We start from the raw sequence: 6,882 nt of genomic DNA, 5'->3' as shown, positions 1-6,882 counted from the left end.
AAGACAAGATGGATTTCACACCTTGGAATCCTACAACTATGAACTTTTTCAGAGATAGGGAACCTAAGACGAAATTAAAATTATTTTCTCTATTAAAAATGTTGGTTGATTGTTCTGATGATCAATGCCTGATTTGCTTCTTTGATTGATTGAAATAGTATAGACAGGCATCTTAGCATGTACCACCATAGGGTAATGTATTAGCGTTAGTAGGTGACACACTAATCTACTTAGCTGATAAATCCCTCGCAATAACATTCCTCGTAATTACTCGCCTTGTCTACAATTCTTCCTTTCTTACCCTATGTTCCTAACCCAGATAGGCTACCTCTATAGTGTTAGAAGAGAACACTATAGACGTGATCCTTGGTATGTCATGGTTAAGAAAGGCAAAGGTAGTATATGCACTGTGCTAAGGGAACCATAGAACTCACCAGTTCTAAAGGAGAAAGATTTGAAGTTGGAATTGCAGTAACTACCACCACCAGACTAGCGGCATTATTAGTAGACGGGAAGTTTGTTGGTGTCAACATCCGTGTGGTTAGAGATTTTCCGGATGTCTTTCCAGAGGAGTCACCAGGGATGCCACCATATAGGAAGTTGAGTTTGTCATTGATCCCTTACTTAGGACTGCCCTACTTTCAAACGGCCATACAGGATGTCCATAGAAGAACTAAAGGAAATTAAGAAGCAATTAATGGAATTACAAGAGGCTGGGTACATTCGTTCGAATTCTTCACCTTGTGGAGCGCCGGTTCTATTTATACAGAAGAAAGAAGGATCGCAACAGATGTGCGTGGATTAAAAGTCCCTTAATGGTGTCACTACGAAGAACTAGTATCCATTACCCCACATTGAAGATTTATTTGATCAGATGAGAGGTGCAAGAGTATTCTCGAAGATTGATCTCCGATCAGGTTATCACCAAATGAAGATTAGGCCATCGGATACGCCCAAGACGGAATTCTCGATCCGATATGGTTTATTTGAGTTCACTGTTGTGCCATTTGGACTAACTAATGCACCAGTCTATTTTATGGATTTAAAGAACAAGGTGTTCATAATCTGGACAGATTCGTCGTGGTTTCATCGATGATATATTTTATTTCAAGAGTGATAGTGATCATGAGGAACATCTGAGATTGGTGCTACAAAAGCTACGAGATAATCAACTCTATGCCAAGTACAGTAAATGCGAGTTTTGGATTGACGAGGTGCCATTCCTTGGACATATCATTTCTAATGGAGGGATATTAGTGGATCCTGCTAAAGTCAAGGAGATAGTGGCGTGGAGCATACCCACTATAGTTACTGAGATTCGGAGTTTCTTGGGACTCGCAGGATATTATCGGAGATTTATTGAAGGGTTCTCTAAAATTGCTAAGCCTATGACATCGCTTTTGGAAAAAGGAAGAGAATTCAAGTGGGATGAGAAGTGCCAAGAAAGCTTTGATCAATTGAAGGAGAGATTGATGTCGCCGCCAGTATTGATTATGCCAGATCTGCAGAAGGGATTTGACATTTATTGTGATGCATGTGGCCAAGGACTTGGATGTGTGCTCATGCAAGAAGGACATGTGATCGCCTATGCATATCGTCAGTTGCGGAAACATGAATTAAACTACCCTACTCATGACTTGGAACTTGCAGCCGTTGTGCATGCACTGAAGATTTGGAGACACTACATTATGGGAATTAAGTGCCAAGTATACACGGATCATAAGAGTTTGAAGTATATATTCACTCAGAAGGATCTCAACCTTAGGCAACGCCGTTGGTTGGAGCTCATTAAGGATTATGACTTGGAGATTCACTATCACCCAGGCAAGGCGAACTTGGTTGCAGATGCCTTGAGTCGGAAGGAGCATGTTCATTCAGCCATTGTTGCCCAGCTACCCGATGAGATTGTTGAGGATTTCAGGAGACTTAACCTGGGGATAGTTGCTCATACTGAAGGAGTTACTATTGATGTGGAACCTACTTTGGAGCAAGAGATCCGCAAAGGACAAATTGATGATGCTAAGATAAAAGAGATTAGGGATCTGATTACTGAAGGTCGAATTCCGGAATTCACGGAAGATGAGCAGGGCACTGTATGGTTCGAGGACAGGATGTGTGTTCCTGATATTAAAAGCCTTCGAGAGACTATTTTAAAGGAGGCCCATGACTCGGATTATTCTATCCATCCTGGTAGTACCAAGATGTATCAGGATTTGAAACGGAAATATTGGTGGTATGGATTGAAAAGAGATGTAGCTGCACATGTGGCTATGTGCGATGTATGTCAAAGAGTTAAGGCTGAACACCAGAGGCCAGCTGGATTATTGCATCCACTGAAGATACCCGAGTGGAAATGGGAAGAGATTGGTATGGATTTCATTACTGGATTGCCTCGCACCCAGAAAGGATATGATGCTATATGGGTGATTGTGGATAGATTGACTAAAGTAGCTCACTTTATTCCTGTGAAGACTACTTATAAAGGTTCTCAGCTAGCAGAGTTATATATGGCTCGGATTGTGTGTTTGCATGGAGTACCAAAGAAGATCGTGTCTGATCGAGGTTCGCAGTTTACCTCAAGATTTTGGAGAAGCTTTCATGAGAATATGAGTACAAAGTTGAATTTTAGTACAGCTTATCACCCTCAGACGGATGGACAGACTGAAAGGACTAATCAAGTATTGGAAGATATGTTGAGAGCATGTGCCCTTCAGCATGGAGGAAGTTGGGATAAAAGTCTGCCTTATGCTGAGTTCTCGTACAATAATAGTTACCAGGCCAGTCTGAAGATGTCACCTTTTGAAGCTTTATATGGGAGGAAGTGCAGGACTCCTCTATATTGGGATCAGACTGGAGAAAGACAGTTCTTTGGTCCTGAACTGATTCAAGAAGCAGAAGAACAAGTTCGTATAATTCGAGAGAATTTGAGAGTGGCTCAAACCAGGCAAAAGAGCTATGCTGATAATAGAAGGAGACCACTGGAATTTGAAGAAGGAGATTATGTGTACCTCAAAGTGTCACCACTTCGTGGAATGAGGAGATTTAAAGTCAAGGGCAAGTTGTCCCCTCGCTATATTGGACCATTCTTGATCTTTAGGAGAGTTGGGGAGATGGCATACCAACTCGAGTTACCTGCTACTCTATCGGATGTGCATAATGTGTTCCACGTGTCTCAACTGAAGAAGTGTCTCCGTGCTCCCGAGGAACAGTTACCCATGGAAGAGCTCAGTGTTCAAGGTGATTTGACTTACACGGAGTACCCGATCAAGATTTTGGATACATTGACTCGAGTTACAAGAAATAAGGTGATAAAGATGTGCAAAGTCCAATGGAGTCACCACGGTGAAGATGAAGCAACTTGGGAAAGAGAAGAAGAGCTTCGTATAGATTTTCCCCACCTTTTCCCTAGTTCTTCTTAAATCTCGAGGACGATATTATTCTTAAGGGGGGTAGGATTTGTAACACCCACTTTGTAATAGCTAGATAAAATACCAATAGAGAAAACAATTTCTCTCTTTATGTGAGTTTGAACTTTATGCATCATCATATGTGAACACCATGTCCAAAAACAATTAATAAAAAGATATGCTACTAAATTGTTGCATCATGCTGGATATTTTATTTTTGTGTGCATTTTGTGACAAGAAAAAAATATTAAATATCCAAATGAGAAATTAAATCCTAAAAGAAATGCTAAAATTTTGAAAGAAAGAAAGAAAAATGCTATGTAATACAAAGAAATAAAACTTATAAAGGGATAAATTTGTTCCACAATGCTTTATCCAAATCATATACTCAGAAAAAATTTGAGTACAAGTTCATCACAAATTTGAAATTCAAAACTTAGATTCAAAAGTAAAAGAAAAGAAAACAGAAAATAAAAAGGGAAAAGGATAAAGCCTTACCTGGGCCGGCAGACTCCATTTCGGCCCACCTAGGAAACCCTCACCGCGCGGCCCAACTTTCCCCCTCATGCCGTGCGCCGACGAGTGGGTCTGCGACGCCAGTGCCCCACTCATCGCGCGCTCGCGCTTCACCTGGCGCTGACACGGCGGGGCCATCGGTCAGACTTACTGCACTCGCATTCGCTCTCGCCTGTCTCGTTGACGCGTGGGCCCGGAATGTAAGAGCTCGTCTTCAACTAACCCGCCGCGCATGGCGGAGCGCGTGAACGGCGACGCGACGCTGGCGCTAGAATTGCGCGCACGATCCGATTGACCGTGCCGGGAGATAAAGCACCAGCCGCCCTTGCCTTCCCCCGTTCCATAGCTTCTCTAGGTTCGCAATCGCCTTGATTTCCAGAGCCACCATATCACCGGGTGACGGAGCGTGCGGCGCCGCCGTGCTCTCCCGTCCATTCACCGCCGTTTGAAGCTGTTGGAGGGGTCGGGGGTCTACACCGAGCTAGTGCGGGGCCGTCCGTGGCGTTTGTGGGAGGAATCATCGACCGGTTGTGGTTGAATTCCTCACCGGAGTACAAGCTCCGCCGCGGATCCGCACACCTTCGTGGGCAGCTTCCCTCCGATCATCGCCGTGGGTAAGTCGCCTGCCCATTTAATCACCATGGTCCCAGCATTATTTTGCGCAGTTAGGATCGAAGTTTAGAACCCGGACGCGCGGGTCGGTCACCTCGCCGGTGATGGCGCCGCCGCGGAAGGGTAGCGCCGCCGCGCGGCTCTGTTGGGTTGGGGGCGATCCTCGGGCCGTCCGATCGCTTTTTGACGGTCCCGATTAGATCGAAGATACCCTTTCGTTCAAACGAGCTTCGACCGTAGATTTAAGATCCGAGGGTTGTGCGTTGGTCTCGGTTATGTTGAGCGCGAGCCGTTGATCGCCGATTGAACGACTGTAGATGCGTACCGGTTCGGGTGATGAGTGGATCTAATCCGAGCCATCCGCGTTTGATCGAACGGACCAGATTAGAAGTTACCCCTTCGCCGTGTAAATTTAGTAAAGAGTCCCTCGGTTTCACAGAAATAAACCCGTCGTCCAGTAGTCACTGTGCGCTGTGTCTCGGGCAACTTGCCCCGAGCCCCCTGGGTTTCTCTAGATTTGAGGCCCAGTCCAGCACAGTTTTAAATTGATTAAATGATTAGGAAATTGGATTTTTAATACAAAAATAAATCCTAGAACTTGAATAAATCATATAAAATCCATTTTTAGTCCAAATTCATCCATTCCAGTTCCTAAAATTTTGTAATTTTATTCTCTAGCACTTAGTGTATCTGTTTTATCATGAAAACAGTAAGGAAATTTATTTATCACTTAATCCTATTTAAAGCACATAAAACCTTTGAAAATGCATAACTTAAAATCTATAACTTAGAAAATTATGATTCCAGTTCCTAAGTTTTTATTTTAATATGTAGAATACCTCTGTGTAATTTGTTTATATGTTTGGTGTAATGTTAATTTCTCTATATGCACTGTGCTTGTTTGTATTGTGGCGAGTAGAAGAACCCGTTGCTGAGGATACGGGTGAGCAGCATATTGAAGTAGCTGAGCAGGAGCTCATTGAAGGCAAGTTGTGCCCTTGACCACTTTTTACCCAATAATGTTCTTTAATATCACATACTCATGCATAGGTTAATTTTGATGGGACCCAATAGGTCACCCTAGATTGTTTATCTCATTACCTTGTTTACCCCTGAATCACTTGGGTAGTTTGCTATTGCTTTATATGGTTTTGGGATAATCATTTATTACCTCTATGTTCCAATTCTTGTTGTTATTCTGTTTATATTCATGTTGATATCATTAATGTTAATTGGAACATAGAGCTTAACTTGAGAAACACGTGCCACCACAAGGGTTTATGGACGCCCTTGGCTGATTAATTAGGAAAGCTAGTGGAAGACTACCTTACCCGAAAGGGGCAAGGGCAGTAGGGGAGAGGTCAGTGCAGGGAGGTCCCTGGTTGATTTTGCTGCGATGGCGGTCAGCCAGGAACCCTGTACTGGATCTTCCTATAAACTGTAGCGGGTTTTCGGAAGCTAGTGGAACTTTGTAAAGGCCTCGTAGTGTTGCCCTGCCGCGCTTCCTAGGTAGAGGTGTATGGGATTCATGACCCCTTGGCAGATGGGTAACATGACTTGTGGGTAAAGGGTACAACCTCTGCAGAGTGTAAATCTGGTATACTAGCCGAGCTCACGGTCATGAGCAGCTCAGGACTCTCTGATGTTTAATTTATGGAACTTAAATTCAATTTGTCATATGCATTGCATGGGTTTATTATTAATTTTGTTCTATTACTTTACTTATGGTTTGGTATTTACTTACACTTAGTAATTGCTAATAAAATTTTGACCAACTACTTAAAAGCAACGCTCAGCTTTAACCCCTATCATTGATTAGCCTTACACTTCATGAACTCCCACCTTTGGTGAGTTCATGTCACATTATTCCCCACAACTTGTTGAGCGATGATCATGTGTGAGCTCACTCTTGCTGTCTCACACCCCCCCACAGGAGAAGAGCAGGTGGTTCAGGAGGAGCCACAAGGCGAGGAGTATGATCTAATCTAGGTGGCGTTTCTCAGTTGACATTGGCGCCGACGATCCTTAGTTCGTTTTATCTTTATCTGTTATTTTGTAATAAGACTTCCGCTATGTAAAAATTACTCTGATTATTGTGACATTTATCTCTATGCACTCTGTTATTATATATGTTGTCTTCTTGGCGCATGTATGAGATGCACCTGGCTTTGTTCCTTAAAGCCGGGTGTGACAAAGAATCAGGGGGAGAAATTCTCCGTGATATTTGACCTGTTTTGTCCATCATATTACACTCTTTTCTTTGTATGAGTTTTGCCTTATTGAGGTTTTCTCATCCAAAGTTTTTAACGAGGTAATATCAACTAAGCTATATGCTTCATCATTAATT

Source organism: Zea mays, chromosome 6 (genome assembly GCF_902167145.1).
Source record: "Zea mays cultivar B73 chromosome 6, Zm-B73-REFERENCE-NAM-5.0, whole genome shotgun sequence".
NCBI classification, from domain to species: Eukaryota; Viridiplantae; Streptophyta; class Magnoliopsida; order Poales; family Poaceae; genus Zea; species Zea mays.
This window is presented reverse-complemented; position numbering follows the sequence as displayed.